This window comes from Pollicipes pollicipes, unplaced genomic scaffold, assembly GCF_011947565.3.
Source record: "Pollicipes pollicipes isolate AB1234 unplaced genomic scaffold, Ppol_2.1 Scaffold_7231;HRSCAF=8579_pilon_pilon_pilon, whole genome shotgun sequence".
Lineage (NCBI taxonomy): Eukaryota > Metazoa > Arthropoda > Thecostraca > Pollicipedomorpha > Pollicipedidae > Pollicipes > Pollicipes pollicipes.
In genome coordinates this window covers 18055914-18072457 of record NW_023597034.1, presented here as the reverse complement: position 1 = coordinate 18072457, position 16544 = coordinate 18055914, and positions in this window count along the sequence as shown.

Below are 16544 nucleotides of genomic sequence, written 5' to 3'. Positions count from 1 at the left end.
GCCCTATTTTCACCTGAGCGACCAGTCACGTCCAGAGATCCGGAAACGAACAAGCTAATTCTTCATTCAAACAAGGTGCCGCCGGCCCTCATTTGGCCTGAGAGAAGATTTCAGCATCAAATTTCAGGGACGTATTTTGTACTGATTTAAGCACGATGGCAACACATTTGGATGAAGTGAGCACCGATATTACCCGGAGACCAGACAGGCTCCGAACCATTAAAACGCGTATCGGCAAATGGAAATCATCATACTTTAAAAAAGTAAACGAAGTAAAAGTGTTGGAGAGGTCGTGAGAATCACCCCCCCCCCCCCAAGTCAAGGTTTGGAAGGTGAACACGTTCTGACTGTGCAATATTAGCGTGGTACCGTCAGCTGGTACTAACTTCGCGCCTATTGTCCGCCGTTTGATATAAGCTGCGAGCTGCGGCTGTCCACGCTCATTGGCCCGGTTAATGCCCCACCGACGGTGGAGTGTTTGTCCAGGGCATTGCTCCAGGTCCTGCTCCTGAATCGAGCGTCCCGACTGCTCTCGTGCCCCGTGCAATTAGCCGTCATCGGCTCACTGGCGGCCAAGAGCGGTGCTCCAGCACGCCCGTCTAATGCGGCGCACAGGATGGCGGCCGGCGCGCCCGGGCAGAGCCGGGGGCCTCGATCGCTCGCCGTGCAGGGCCGGCGCTCCGCCGGTGGCGACGCAGGTGAACAGGGCATGGGCCACGACCGGACCCGCCCCACCACCGGACTGACGGCCGGTCCCACCCGTCAGGCTGCGACCGGACCTGTCCCACCACCGAGCCGACGGCCAGGCCCACCCGTCAGGCCACGATCGGACCCGTCCCACCACCGGACTGACGGCCGGGCCCACCCGTCAGGCCGCAACCGGACCCGTCCCACCACCGAACCGACGGCCAGGCCCACCCGTCAGGCCGCGATCGGACCCGTCCCACCACCGGACTGACGGCTGGGCCCACTCGTCAGGCTGCGATCGGACCCGGACCGACGGCCGGGCGCACCCGTCAGGCGGTGTCAATGATCCGCTCGGCGCATGGCGGTGAGCGGAGAGACGCGCCGACTGTCACTGACGCCGGCTGTTGATGGGGCACCTGTCACATCACACCACTGAACGCTGGCGACCTATGGCGTAAATTGGCCGACCAGTTGGTCGGCTGGCTGGGGCTAACGTACCGCATGAGACAGGAATCTTAGCTTTGCCGCTATCCTAAATAAATATTTTCTTTATACAACAGAGTTAGACTACGAGCAGTGTCCCAACGGCATATCACTATGCAGCCGCAGGGGGCAGTTGTGAAAGTAAAGACAGCGCAGCTCTGCTGTGAGACAAAATTCATTGTTGTGACGCAACGCAAGTTCCGATGACAGTTTGTGGTTTCTCGATGCACTTTATCGATGCTTAGTAATAGCAATGACGTCTAGTCAGGGAAGCAACTGACAACAATGGGTATGGGGTACAGATATAATGGTGCAAAGACTATCACATAGAATAGACACGGTCATGTTTTGGTTCCAAAAAGGGAAAATTCCTCTAGCATCATTTAGGAGTGCGGAACTTGGCTGATTTTTGTCAGTTGCTTACTATATCCCTGTTGTTTGCCGTAAATTTTAAACTGTTTGTTGTGCATTGAGGCTGATTTTCAGCTGAACGGAAAGCCAGTGCGTTTGGCTTATTTTTGTGTTATGAAATAAGATTATATAATTAAACAAGAAGTTAGAAATAAGTACATGGAACCAATACCAAAATCGCTTTCAGCACTGATGTTTTGTTATCAGACCAACGTAGAACACCACTCAACACGTAAGGACAGCTCTGGGAACCAAATGTAAATGCACCCAAGTCATTATTTGCTCCCAAACGCGGTCTGTTCCTCGATGGGTCGTTAACGTTTTCTAATGAAGACAAAAGACAGCATTTGCATGGAAATAAATGTGCCTTATCGCGTGAAATGGCACTACCGGTGGCAACCCTAAATACCAGAGCGCTGAATGGACTTTAATCACTCCCTGAGGACTTTAACGCTCCAATAACTGTCACCGCAGACTCGGGATTCTCTGCATGCAGCGCCAGTACTAAGAGCAAGCGAATGCCGGCGGCGAACGAAGCCTTGCTGCGAAAAAACCCTCGCATGGGCATAAGACGTTTGTTATTTTGTATTTTAACAACTAGAATACCGTCCCAACAGTTGAAGGTGCAATGGTCGCTCCCTTGAGCGAGGCGTGTGCCCTTACAAGCTGGTGGACGTCCACCACCAGTGTTGAGTTTATAAAGCGAAAAAACGAGTATGCTGAATCATTCTGTGTATCAGGAAGCCACGTCATAAGCCGTGGTGCTACCCTCAGCAACGTGAAACCTTCCATTGCCTTCCATTATTCAATAATTTTAACTTGTGTTTTGGAGGCTACAATCAACAACTATGGGCACGTGCCGCGCAGCCTGTGGGCCATTGAAGCAGCCAAGGGTTACTGACGGGGCTGGCAGACCGCCCTGCGCTCCCCAGTCTGGACACCTTGTGGTGTGGCCGGGACGGGAAGCAATAATGCTTCCTTTCGACGCAACTTAGCCAAACTTCGAGGAAGCGATGGATATCCATGTACTCACTAGCCTCTCCCCGGAACCTATAGCATCGGGGACATACAATGATTGCGCGTGACATGATTGCGATAGTCATAATACGATATGTACATTATCAGCGGCGAGGCAGTCACCCTGGCAGGCGGCACTGCCGCACAGTGCACTGGGAGCGGCTCAGGCAGGCACAATGTGCGCTGGACGGCGTTACGTTCCATGAAAAGTTTGATTTTGACATGTCTGGAGCACATGTACAACATTTCGGCCCACGGCACCTGCAGTGGGAATTAAATCTTTCGGAGGCACTGGAATCGTGCGCTTAGGCTAATGTGCAGAGGCACTGGAATCGTGCGCTTAGTTCAACATACGGAGGCACTAGAATCGTACGCTTAAGCTAATATACGGAGGCACTGGAATTGTGTGCTTAGGCTAATATACAGAGGCACTGAAATTGTGCGCTTAGGCTAATGTACGTCTGCCTAGGCATGCCACTTTCTAAAATTGGTTGGGGAGGGGGCTGACTGGGTCAATAAAGTAGATTCAACCAATTCCCAAATTCAGATCTCATCCCGAATTTCGATCATTTTAAATGTGTCCCCAATGCCAAAGCTATAAAAAGATTATTTAATATTTGGTCGGTTCCAAAATTGTTTTGTCGCTGGTTCAAAGCCGATGCGAAGTCGCGTTTTTGTTTTAAAAGTTTGAAATGGGGCGTAACTCAAATAAGTTGAAATTTAAATCTTAGTAATCCGACCGGCCGTGATCAACGAAAAAGGTGTCATTTTTCGTTCACCAAAGGCGATCTGAGGTGCAAAAAGTTGGTGTTATGGAGAATGGGGCAGCCGGAGACGTCCGGACGAGAGGCTTTAAAACTTCTTGTACACTACCGGTATGAACCTACATAAACACCAAAACTGAACTGCACAACCTTCTCAACGGACATGTAGATAATTGGAAGGGCATGGACGGTAAAGGCTGGTGAGTGTGAAGCAGCCAGCATGACAGTTTGAAAAAGCTGCGTGACCAACGTCTTGACAGATGTCTGGAGTTGCATGAGCAAGAAAGGACCTGACCTCTTGGTCTTTCGATGTTATGGGTCAGAAGTTTTCATGTTGAACGTAATCGGTCCTCAGCATGGCAAGGGTGATGCATCTTAACGACTTTATCCGTAGCGCATTTTTTACGTTGACAAAACTCGGCATTTGGAGGCCTTGTCATCTTCTGATTCCTTCAAAAAAATCAATTGACACCAACCCAACATTTATTCGCAGTGGAGTACACCGCACAACATGTGATGATTCCATTCCTCGGCAGTAGTTTTTGTGGTGTAACCGGGTGGAAGACGTGCGGCCGATCTATTTTTGAATCGTCCTGTCGCCCGCCCCGATAGCTCAGCAGGTTAGGGTCGTACCTCCTGATTCACCTCCCAGCGGTGGGGTAGGTTCGGCTTCAGGGGGCCGCTATTAGACCCTGATTGGCCTACAGCTGGTGGCAGCGGCCGCCGTGAAGATCAGGTGACGTCAGAGAGCAGGGTGGGCGTTGCCGAGCTTTGCGGCGCGATAAGATTTCGCTGCAAAATGTTGCGGTTGATCTGGGATTTCAAAATCGGATGGTGCGGCGAGGGCTTACGCAGTAGGCAGGGCTTAACGTGGGCGCTCACCTCACGAATGCGTTTAGACAAAAAGTCTGCACTATATCTGTTTTTCTCAAAACAATGGCTGCCGCTACCGCAGCCTACTACAATTCGCCTCACACCCAAACGAGGCGAAGCAGTCCTTGTATCATTAACACAACAATGGTCGCTTAAAAGGTCTTAACAAAGCAGCCCTTATATCAGCGGCACCCTTATATCATCCCAAGGTACATGCAACCCAGCAGCGGTGCATGTACCTTGGGATGACCCACGTGATGGTGCTACTTACCACTTATTTTCCGTGGCGACTGACACAACTCAGCGCAGTCTCCCAATTGTGACGTGAAATATCGATTTGGCCATGCAAAAGTATAGTATTGCATAAGACTTGAGATGGAGCACATCAGCGTTGACAAGATTGACATCACAACCGACCACTTGCAGCGCAATTAGACGACGAGCACCTTGGACTACCGGGGTCCAGGATGCTCCGACTATGCTGGTCGTGCTTTGCCACTGAATTGGCAGATAAGTGTCGCAAAGGTCAAAACTGTGCGACCAAGGCACCTTCCATGAATACTTTTGTGTAGGTCACGCTGTTAGTTTTGAAGCTTCCACATATTGCTATCCACATTTGTCTTAATCCGCCTGTGCTATCTCATGAAAAACCTGCCAACGTTTACAGACTGGTCCAACATGCGGGGGAGAAGGCATAATGAAACACCAGGTGCCTACATCATACAATTTTTGCAAAATGAGCACAATACTTAAAGTGATGCATTTAGGAATACAGTTTATGAGTGGTCAAGAAAAATGTTTTGCATTTGATAAGCCAGTATTTTGTTTCTTGCCTATATGCATTGGCGGGGGTCAAAGAAACATTAAAGGAGCTCAAGTCAGCATAAGGAAGGCCCACCCCCGAAAATACATAAGGTAACGCTATACACTTGATTCGCACCATGACACATATTGGTCTTCACTAGGCCAAAGCGTCCGAGTCCATCACACAGTGCTGTCACCAGCCCGTGCTTGTGAGAATGTTGCATTTGTTGTAAAAATGAATGCAAAATATTGCCCTTGGTTACGCATACGCGTAGGAATAAACAGCCAGCAGGCACTGACTCGACGCCTTTTGTGTGCTTTTACTTTTAGACGTGTGTCGAACAGACACGTAGTTTTCGCGAGGTCATACTGTAAAAATGTCCGACTATGCCCATGCAATTTTTTTATGCCGGCTTAGCACTTGATTGAACGTCGACAACTTGTTTCGCATGCAGACACCACAGTGCGTCGTCGCCGCCTACGGTGGCACCCTGGCCCGATCCGTCCTTCCAAATGTTATGGTATTGTCTTCGTAGGTACGTTCGTCCACCGCTGGTCGAAGTCGTCGGATATGCCAACTTCGGTGTGTGTGTGGCGGGATTCAGCTTTGGGCATTGGACATTTTCGGTTTTTAAGCCACTTTTGAAAGTATCCAGATCACAAGTAAGTCCGCGTTGCGTTCGCTCCCGACTACTGCTCCGTTCCGTCCAGCCTTGCAACACTACGGTCACTTCAATTTGTGTAATGCACGCCTCGGACAATAACAGCGACGCTCCGCCCGCTACCCGAGCGTATCCCCGGCCGGAAATCCGCGTCTCGGGCCAAGCGCGGCGGGACAGGTTACACGCGTGACGTCACGCGGGTCCACCGCACTGATTGGCGGGCCGGCAACACGTGACCCGCGGCCTGACCTGCCGGACCACAGCAGGCCGCGGCCGCACGGTACCAGCGCCGCCGAAGTGTTTCGCAGTTCCCGGTGGTTTCCACTGCACAGCGCTTCGAGACCATACCTTTTGAGTGCACGGCCCGGAAAAACAGTCTGTGCGGAAGATTTGGGAGCATGATGTCATTGCTAAAAAATGAACGATGACATTGACCATTGTTCGGTCTGTACGACCTTTCTTGAAAGTATGCGTGGTTGCAGACCGTGGTGCTCAATGACGCTTCACGCCGTCACTTAAGGCTCAACACCCCATACAAGGGAAGCATTGATTGTGGTCAACTGGCCGGTGTCCTTCCCGAACAAACTCAACGTACATTGGCTGAGCCTGGTCACTGGGCCCACGGCACAGAGGTGCAGGCAAGGGGCACATGAACACGTGCCTCCTTATCCCCTTGGGTCCCGAGGGGCCGACGATTGAATGCCCGATTTGAGGACCAGAAGCGCTGGCCTGAGGTCATATTACTGGTCCCCGGTCCGCAGGGACAGTCAAATGCCAGTCAGAGGGTCGCTTTCGCCAATCAGGGTGCCCTCTGAGTCGATGAAAACCTCCTTGTCGGCAAGGCACCACCAAACAGTCGGCTCCGTTTCTGGGCGTGTCGGTTCAGTCGGTTCCGTTTCTGGGCGTGTCGTTTCAGTCGGGGCGTGCGGGTCCAATTTCCAAACAAGGCCAGGGACCGTGATTTGTACTGACCGGAACCCTGAGTAGGCCATTGGTTCACAGTGCCTAGAAAATTCCTGTGCTGGCCAGGGGCCCCGACTCGATCAAAGTCAGTGTTCGAGCGGGCCAGAAGAGGGACTCCTCGGACCCCTCGGGACCCACGATCATGCGCCTGATTGGAAGGCTGAAGTACCCGAAGGGCTGGCTGTAGGTCACATTGAGGATCCCGGTGCTCAGGGCCGTAGCTTCAAATGTCAGTCAGAGGGCTTCCTGCACCGATTAGAGACTCCTGACCGAACATTTACGGCCTCCATTTTGGCTAGAGGTCACCTACACCGAACCGTCGCCTCCGTGCTGGTCTGAACTCACAGGGCCATCCCCACGTAGGGACAAGGCTGGGGGGGGGGGGGGGGGGGCAGTTTGCATTAGTCGGGGCCGGTGCAGCAATGAAGGGCCCCTGTATCGGGCAGGCCTACATTGCCTAACAGGGGTCCTATGTCGGCAAGTGGCCTCGAGGGGTCGACCAGGGGAACAATTGCTGGACAGGGACAAGGGCGAAACTCCCATTGATAGAGGTTCTCCTGCGTTAGCCGGGTCCTTCTGATAATTACAGGGGATATAAGAACTTTTGATGAGAGTCCACAATGGGACAATAGGGATCATCTGTCAGCCAGGGCCCCAGTATCAACTGGAGGCCGCTCATCACATGTCAGCCAAGGGATAGCTAGACTGGAGTAAACTGAATTGAAGTCTCTGTGCCAGTTATTGGACCACCTATGGCGGTAACAGATCTCGTTGCGTCAATGAGGCCTCTTGGGTCGATCTGTGTGATGTAATGTTTTTCATCAGTCAGTTCTGAGTAAATGTTGAACATTCCCAGACGAACATCGCTTTGCCACCTTAGCACAATTTTTACACCATTGCAATCTATGATCTAAGTTTACGGGGCCCTCAAAATCTCTGTAGAGCACATATACATTCTAGCATAGCCCGAGTCCTTTTAGCGCCGATGGTTTACTCCATGTCATAATTTGACACCCACTCCTTTCAGTTTATCGACTTAGGAATGCGAACAGAATTCCGTGTTCCGAGGGCTTCTAATTTGTGTTCCTGTCAAATAATGCAAACACATAGGTAAAGTGAAGAAAACCGCGCCTCGCAAAGCGCAACAAAACACATGGCTTTCTTTTGGGGGAGAAAATTGTCACCATCAGGAAGCTCTTTGTCAACTCTGAGCCCTCCCCGCCCCTCGTCCCCACCAAAGCTCTAGCTGCGCCCCTGCTACAGCAGTCACGTGACCGGACGGATCGACTGCAGTTGAGCTCGCCCAGACACCATTCAAACCCTTCTCACGCAAGCATTATCAGACAGAACCCAATCTGGTACCAAACCTGTATGCCCAAATGGCAGGATAAGTAAGAACTTGACACGGTTTGATGTCAGGGCCATCAAAATAGCTGCAATTGCTCACTCCGGAGACACTTTTTCTGGACTGGAATTGGCACTGGACGTTATGATTTGGTTCCATGGGACCAATTCGACAAACGTAAAATGACAAGCCGGTTCATGGTCACGAAACAAGAACGTCTCCAGAATAAAGTTTACCGGTTAGCCTCATGGGCCTAACGAGAAAATGACGAGTTTTGCTGCGTGTTTATCCTGTTATGCATGCATTTCAGAGTTGATGGCTGTGGAATGCAGCAAGACTAAAATAGGTTCACACCGTATAAAGGCCACAGCAAACCGGACTGGTCGGCCCAGGACAACAGCAGGAGGAATGCGTCCGTGGAGATACAGCGTAATCGGCAATCAACTAAATACGCCCTACTCCCGTACAGCTTACCGAAAGCTATCACTAATAAAAGTTACATCTTTTATTAGTGATAAATATTCTGTCAACGCCCAGACCATGTCGTGTACGTCGCTTCAGCTACCGGCCAGACGACTCCGTCTCCAATCGTGGGTCTGAAAAATGCGACACACGATGTTCTGTCAGAATTCCGATGCACATTAGGGCATGTCATCGAGGTTTTGAACCTCATGAAATGAGCTGAGACAAAGTTTTTCTTGACACCTGGATAAATGCAGAATTTTCAGACTTTTCACAGCGCACCAATATCGATATTCATGAGGCAAGAGCAGTTTTTATTCGATGGGCCAAGTAAATCGTATTTGATACTAGCGCCACCTATTTTACGCAGCGGCGGCATCCTCCAAGAATCCTCGACCTGGCTACTTGAGGATGGTATTATTACTGGCACCGATGCCAGGTTGATTTAATATGAAACAAATATCACGAGTAACGTCAGCGAAGCATGAACAAACAGCTAGTAACTTTAATTTTGATTAAAAACACAGTTTTTGGTAAAAAGCAAAGCTGTGCAATTATGAGAACGTTCTACCAAATCGGGTTGAGCTAAATGTTTCGACCATCTATGTATCATTACAATATTGGTTTGCAGCGTATAGGCTTGTTATGTGGGCCATAAGCGTTTAGGTTTATTAATTTAGTTTTGCTGATACTGAAGCGTTTATTTCGAGCAATTCCTTAGATAAGCATGGCGAAGGCTACGCGGTCGCGCAAAAAGTATTTTGTGATAGGCCATCCAGGTCCTCTGTCACACCAACAACTGCCGACTGATCCGCCTTGAGTTACATCACGTGGCTGAGCGAATCGGGGAAGAATCTCACTAGCACCGTCTTCAAGACTGTGACGGTGGAAATTAGGAAACTGTGAACCGACGAAGTGATCCCTGTCCATGACCTAAAATACGTGACAAAAGTGATCCAGAGGGATTGATATGACCCATACAGAGCATTCAGCAAGAAAATAAAGAAAGAAAGAAAAGGACACGACAACGTCGCACCACGAAATTCAACAGTCTTCTCTACGTGGCGAGATATAAGTGCAGGTCCCAGCGCAGCTCAAAAGGCCCCATTGTACACAGAGTGCCGCAGGAGGGGGCTGCCTTCTTGAAGTAGCAGCGCGGGCACCGAGTACTTGTCCGGGCGGCATATGACCGGCTACACCTATGCTAGGCTAGGAAGGGTCGCGAGGTGCGGAGGGTGGCCAGCCAACCCAGAGGCGTCAGGGCTCAGCAGCCAATGAGACGGTGTCTGCTGCTGAGCCTGAGTCGCCTCCCCCGCCGGTTGCTGAGCCCGCGCCGCCTGCTGAGCCAGCGCGGGCTGCCAGTGCTAAACTCGAGCCTGCTCCGGTACCAGGTGGTCTCAGCGCTGACGAGTCGGCCGAGAGCACGGAGTCCGGCAAGGCTCCGTGCATGGTAGAAGGTGGTAACGATACGGCGGCTCAAGCGGCTCCGTCCGGACCGCGACAGCCCGGCGGCGAATTGGACCACTGAACCACGCCAGGCAAATATGAAAACACATCATCGTCAGCCTTATGGCAATGAATGTCGTAACTAGATCACGAATTACTCGGTAATATTTCACGTACTCATTGTTGGACGTTTGTTCATTATTTTACGTTGTACCACAGTACGTCGTATCATTTGCTTCTTGGGTCATGTTTATTAGTACATTCATGCACATATTAGTAATACATTCGCTACGTTTAACCGACTCTGAACGTCGGCATAATTGCATGCGTCAAAGAGGTGCAATAATTTTCTGAGGGTTTAATGTTCAGTTCGTAACGAGCTCTTCCAATATATTCGCTTTTGTTTTCAGATGGTTGACTGACCGCTCGCCCGCTCCCAGCTTATGCATCAACCAAGACCTCCAGCAGCGCTCTCAAGGACCTCGTCCAGTACGTGTTTGGTCACTATGTGTCGGCGTGGTTCGCCATCCGGCAGGACAGCAGCAGCGACTTTGGCTCACGCATCTTGTTCCGGAGTATTGCGCTGCTCCTCGAGCTGCCGGACACAGGTCACGGTGCAGTCAGTCATCCAGGGCAACGGGCACTGGGCCCGTCCTGAACAGCCGTTGCTGGCAATGCTGGTGGACAAAAACCGTGTGGTCCGTGAACAGGCGGTTCGAATAATCGCACCGCGTGGCAGCAGACCGAGGGCATTCTTCAGCCCAGGGTCCTCGCCATCCCAGCGATAAGCTTGGAAGCTGTCAGGTATACCACGCTGATCTCCTGACGCGGACCAGTCACAAAACCTCCCATGCCAGACCTCAGCAACACTGAGATGCGGGACATAGCGCAGGCTTCGCTGGCCATCCTGCCTTATCTAGTTCACATCCAGGCAGTGGAGAGGCCCGTGCGCACCGTCACCAAGGCGTGTTCGCGGAGATAGAAGAAAAGGCGCGGGATGACCCACCACGCTAAAGCTCGGGCAACGCCAGATTCTCTCTGGCGACGATTCTAAGTAATATCTGCTCTCAAGGCAAACTGGTAATTGTTTACTAATGACAGCCTTATCAGTGCACAACTCCCGTTTCGGCTTCAAACTAAAATGCAACCGCTCCGAATCTTCATCTGTTCTCATGCCCGAGTTGGTCAATAAGCAAATTGAAAATGCATGCATGATTACGAGATACACTCTGTAATCTTTTCAGTAATTTCACGGCTCTTGTGCTTTTATCACAGTCTCTTTAAATGCGCCCGCCGTGGTTGGTCGTAGCAGCAAGCTACGGCACGGTAGCTGCTGCTGTCACCACTGCCGCGCCATTCCGTCTGCCCGCGTCCGGATCCAGGAAGTCTTTTGAAAGAGGGGAGACCGAAGAACGTGCCACTTGATCAGTAGTCGGTGCTCCCACAGGCAGCATGCACAGAGTCTTTGCCTTCTGCTTGAGCAGCACGGCGGCAGGAAAGTTGGAGACGTGCAGCCTACAGGAGGGGGAAGGCAGCGCTGCGCATCAGTCACCCTGGCAGCGGCTGGTGCAGCAGTGCCCGGGCACGCGCCGCATGACATAGTGAGACCAGCAGCCGCACTGCCGAGAACGTCTGGGGCTGGGGCTTTTGGCAACATGTGGAGCTCAGCTCCGACATATCTCCAAAAGCGATATGCCGGAGCTGATGTCATGTCGTGATATGATGTATGATATAATATGTCGTGAAATTCTGCTACCGTGCAATCTCCGCCAACACTAGTGTCGGGTTTCCGGTTTGTGGGCACACCATATAAGATATTCTGAATGACATGCCGGTTTTGGTTGCAGCACGTGAGTTGTCTTAGAAGGTGAAAGCTAAAAAGCGGTAGTCTCAAACTTATTCGTACGACAGGTTCATGTTCAACAACACATAAAGCTTCCGCCATGTGACGATCAGTCGGGCAATCTCTGACCCGCGTTTTAGAGCTGAGACCGGGACAGTTTCGTATGATGCCTTAAGAAGCGCTCGGTAACATGGTTTTCATACACGAAGCTATTTTGTATGATTTGCCGCCTCTACTTGGTGCTACCTGCGGCGGCTGTCGTCACCCAGCCTATGGTGACTGCTATGGCAACTGCTATGGTGACTATGGCAACGCCGGGCGTCGGTTTGCAGTGATTTCGATCAGCTCCTGCCTAATGAATTCAAGTTTTTTTGTAAGAACTTTTGCTATGCCGTGTACTTTTGGGCTCCAGCGCCAATGAGTTTTTTTTTTGTCGTCTTTCTCGGCTTTGTTTTTAAGGACTCGCCCTAATGCACATGGAGCCAAAGAGTGTCCGACACTGATTTTCGCTACCTATTTCAGCAATTTTTCACCTAGTCTATGTATATCAACTTGCGAGCTAATTCTGTGCTTCACAATGTACTGCCGTCAGCTGTCCTCTCACGTCCAGACGGGCCTCCCTCCTGCCGTCAGCTGTCCTCACACGTCCAGAGGGCCGCCCTCCTGCCGTCAGCTGTCCTCACACGTCCAGAGGGGCCGCCCTCCTGCCGTCAGCTGTCCTCACACGTCCAGACGGGCCCCCTCCTGCCGTCAGCTGTCCTCACATCCAGACGGGCCGCCCTCCTGCCGTCAGCTGTCCTCACACGTCCAGACGGGCCGCCCTCCTGCCGTCAGCTGTCCTCACACGTCCAGACGGGCCGCCCTCCTGCCGTCAGCTGTCCTCACACGTCCAGACGGGCCGCCCTCCTGCCGTCAGCTGTCCTCACACGTCCAGACGGGCCGCCCTCCTGCCGTCAGCTGTCCTCACACGTCCAGAGGGCCTCCCTCCTGCCGTCAGCTGTCCTCACACGTCCAGACGGGCCGCGCCTCCTGCCGTCAGCTGTCCTCACACATCCAGACGGGCCGCCCTCCTGCCGTCAGCTGTCCTCACACGTCCAGACGGGCCGCCCTCCTGCCGTCAGCTGTCCTCACACGTCCAGACGGGCCGCCCTCCTGCCGTCAGCTGTCCTCACACGTCCAGACGGGCCGCCCTCCTGCCGTCAGCGTCCTCACACACCAGACGGGCCGCCCTCCTGCCGTCAGCTGTCCTCACACGTCCAGACGGGCCGCCCTCCTGCCGTCAGCTGTCCTCACACATCCAGAGGCCGCCCTCCTGCCGTCAGCTGTCCTCACACGTCCAGACGGGCCGCCCTCCTGCCGTCAGCTGTCCTCACACATCCAGACGGGCCGCCCTCCTGCCGTCAGCTGTCCTCACACGTCCAGAAGGCCGCCCCCTGCCGTCAGCTGTCCTCACACATCCAGACGGGCCTCCCTCCTGCCGTCAGCTGTCCTCACACGTCCAGGCGGGCCGCCCTCCTACGTCAGCTGTCCTCACACGTCCAGAGGGCCGCCCTCCTGCCGTCAGCTGTCCTCACACGTCCAGACGCCGCCCTCCTGCCTCGGCTGTCCTCACACGTCCAGAGGGGCCGCCCTCCTGCCGTCAGCTGTCCTCTCACGTCCAGACGGGCCTCCCTCCTGCCGTCAGCTGTCCTCACACGTCCAGACGGGCCGCCCTCCTGCCGTCAGCTGTCCTCACACGTCCAGACGGGCCGCCCTCCTGCCGTCAGCTGTCCTCACACGTCCAGACGGGCCGCCCTCCTGCCGTCAGCTGTCCTCACACATCCAGACGGGCCGCCCTCCTGCCGTCAGCTGTCCTCACACGTCCACGGGCCGCCCTCCTGCCGTCAGCTGTCCTCACACATCCAGAAAGGCCGCCCTCCTGCCGTCAGCTGTCCTCACACGTCCAGACGGCCGCCCTCCTGCCGTCAGCTGTCCTCACACATCCAGACGGGCCGCCCTCCTGCCGTCAGCTGTCCTCACACGTCCAGAAAGGCCGCCCTCCTGCCGTCAGCTGTCCTCACACATCCAGACGGGCCTCCCTCCTGCCGTCAGCTGTCCTCACACGTCCAGGCGGGCCGCCCTCCTGCCGTCAGCTGTCCTCACACGTCCAGAGGGGCCGCCCTCCTGCCGTCAGCTGTCCTCACACGTCCAGACGGGCCGCCCTCCTGCCGTCAGCTGTCCTCACACGTCCAGACGGGCCGCCCTCCTGCCGTCAGCTGTCCTCTCACGTCCAGACGGGCCTCCCTCCTGCCGTCAGCTGTCCTCACACGTCCAGACGGGCCGCCCTCCTGCCGTCAGCTGTCCTCACACGCCAGACGGGCCGCCCTCCTGCCGTCAGCTGTCCTCACACGTCCAGAGGGGCCGCCCTCCTGCCGTCAGCTGTCCTCACACGTCCAGACGGGCCTCCCTCCTGCCGTCAGCTGTCCTCACACATCCAGACGGGCCGCCCTCCTGCCGTCAGCTGTCCTCACACGTCCAGACGGGCCGCCCTCCTGCCGTCAGCTGCCCTCACACGTCCAGACGGGCCGCCCTCCTGCCGTCAGCTGTCCTCACACGTCTAGAGGGGCCGCCCGCCTGCCGTCAGCTGTCCTCACACGTCCAGACGGGCCGCCCGCCTGCCGTCGGCTGTCCTCACACGTCCAGGCGGGCCGCCCTCCTGCCGTCAGCTGTCCTCACACGTCCAGACGGGCCGCCCTCCTGCCGTCAGCTGTCCTCACACGTGCAGGCGGGCCGCCCTCCTACCGTCAGCTGTCCTCACACGTCTAGAGGGGCCGCCCTCCTGCCGTCAGCTGTCCTCACACGTCCAGACGGGCCGCCCTCCTGCCGTCAGCTGTCCTCACACGTCCAGACGGGCCGCCCTCCTGCCGTCAGCTGTCCTCACGTGCCCAGACGGGCCGCCCTCCTACCGTCAGCTGTCCTCACACGTCCAGGCGGGCCGCCCTCCTGCCGTCAGCAGTCCTCACGTGCCCAGACGGAGCTGGACAGTTATCGCCCGCTCACCATTAATGTAATAAATGCCTCACTCTGAGTAATTGACTGCTGACAGGTTTGAACTCTTCTATGCGTTTGATATAATTTTCTGTGATGTTGATGTAATCTGGTGACATGCACTTGTTATTAATTAGGCAGCTAGCTGTTTCGATATATGCATATGCTATATATTTTCAGTATATCGGACGTGATGCTGAACCTCGGTTGCCCTTGTTGTCGCATACAGTGCACGTATTGGCGTACTACCTGGTTTTACCCTCATCTGGACAAGTAAGACATGCTATTTTTCAAATCCAATACCGTTTGCTTTATATTTCAGAGTTGTAACGGCTTGCTGAAATTGTGAATACTTGCATCATGCATCGCCATACTCCTCAAGCCTCGTCCTCGATCGATTGCATAGTTATTCAAAATTAAGAAAAAATAGAAGTGGCATAGATATCATTATATCCGATGTCATCAGAACCAGAATACAAGTTAAGTGGCGTCATATTTTCGTCTGCTTATCCTGCTGAAAAAGGTAAATTTTTGGCGGATGCAGTGCTTGGCAATCAACGTTAAAGGTTAAGCGAAACAGCCAAACCAAAAACCACCGATAGCTTTGCAGTCAAAACGGAATATTAGAAAGCTCGACAGCTTATTCAAAACTGCAAAGCAAGCTAAATCAGCGTAACGTGGTGACAGCCATAACTAGGCGTCAAAAGGAGTATTTACACAGCCAAGTACAATAATTGCTGATGCAAAAACATAGCACACATGAATATCACCAAACACTGTGCACCAGCAAAGAATGTATACGAGCCAATGGCGGCAGCACAACCGACGCACACGAAAAAGCCGCATTCCGAAACAGCCGCTTAGCCCCGCAATCCACGCTAAACACCATAGAAATCATCTGCTAAAAGCAGCCAACACCATTAATGCACTCCCCGTACCTACACTAGCAAGCGTTACCACCTCTGAACAAGGAGCCCTGAACATCACGAGTCTCCTGGATAGAAACAAATTCACAGGTCCCGACGGCATACTTTACAAATTATTCAAGCTTATTGCACCGCTTACCGCCATACCATTCGCACAGCTTTTAATAAATCACTAGCGTCAGGAATATTGCCCGGTAAGTTCAAAGAAGGAGATATCGAACAGCATTTATAGCAAAGTCTCACAATCGGGCTATTTCTACTATTGACCAATCAGCAGCCTTTCTGCTACTCCTAAACGTTCCCGGAAAATGTCATACACAAATACATACCACTACGTCACCGAATATACCCTTCTCTCAGTCTAAAAAAGTGGATGCCGGCAAAGCCACAGCACTCAGCGACAGCTATTATGCTTGACGCGTGACAAATACAAATGGTTTGGCTCAGTATGCGACTTAACCACAATCTTTCTTGATACTTCTAAATACTTTGACAATATATGGCATAAATGGCTGTTGTACAAGTGTAAAATGACTTTGGAAGCATAGGCTGCTTCGGGATTTTTTTCGGGATTTCTGCGGGATCGGGACTTTTCGGGATCGGCTAAATGCATTCTTACAAGGCAGAGAGTACGAACTAAAGGTGTCGATCGGAGTTAAAGTTTTTGGAATCTCCAAAATGTTCGAAGTTTATGTTGAAAATTGGAAGGTCAGGAACAAAAAGTTGTGAGTTATTTTTCCTTAGCCGATATGATTTGTCATATTGGAGTCATGGATGTCTTCACGAAAGCCTGTGAGATTCATTACTTGCCCGACGATCATTTTTTTCTTT